We start from the raw sequence: 397 nt of genomic DNA on the forward strand, positions 1-397 counted from the left end.
GATGCAGGCGGGATTGGGAACAAGCAACATCCCACACGGTCGAAACACAATAACCGTGTGTTATCAAACAGAGAAAAGCTGCAGGTGGGTAGATATTTTTGAGAGGGGAAGCCTCGTGGAGCCTAATGTACTATGCGGATGTGTGCGTGATAGGGGCACCAGCGTGGCACACGGTTAGTTTGAGTGACCGTGTCTGTTGCGTCATCCGACTTGTCTAATGTTCATAAATTTGGCGAAAAATGACGCAGAGGGTCAGCACACGAACACACTTGCATGTGGACCAAATTTATGTATGAAAAGGGTGGTTTGATTTTCAAATACCAAATACAACTTCGATGTGGCACCTATCTTGCAAAGCGCACGGTATTGCTTGCCCCCACTCCCCCCCCCCTCGTGC

Source organism: Triticum dicoccoides, chromosome 1A, assembly GCF_002162155.2.
Source record: "Triticum dicoccoides isolate Atlit2015 ecotype Zavitan chromosome 1A, WEW_v2.0, whole genome shotgun sequence".
Taxonomy (NCBI): Eukaryota; Viridiplantae; Streptophyta; class Magnoliopsida; order Poales; family Poaceae; genus Triticum; species Triticum dicoccoides.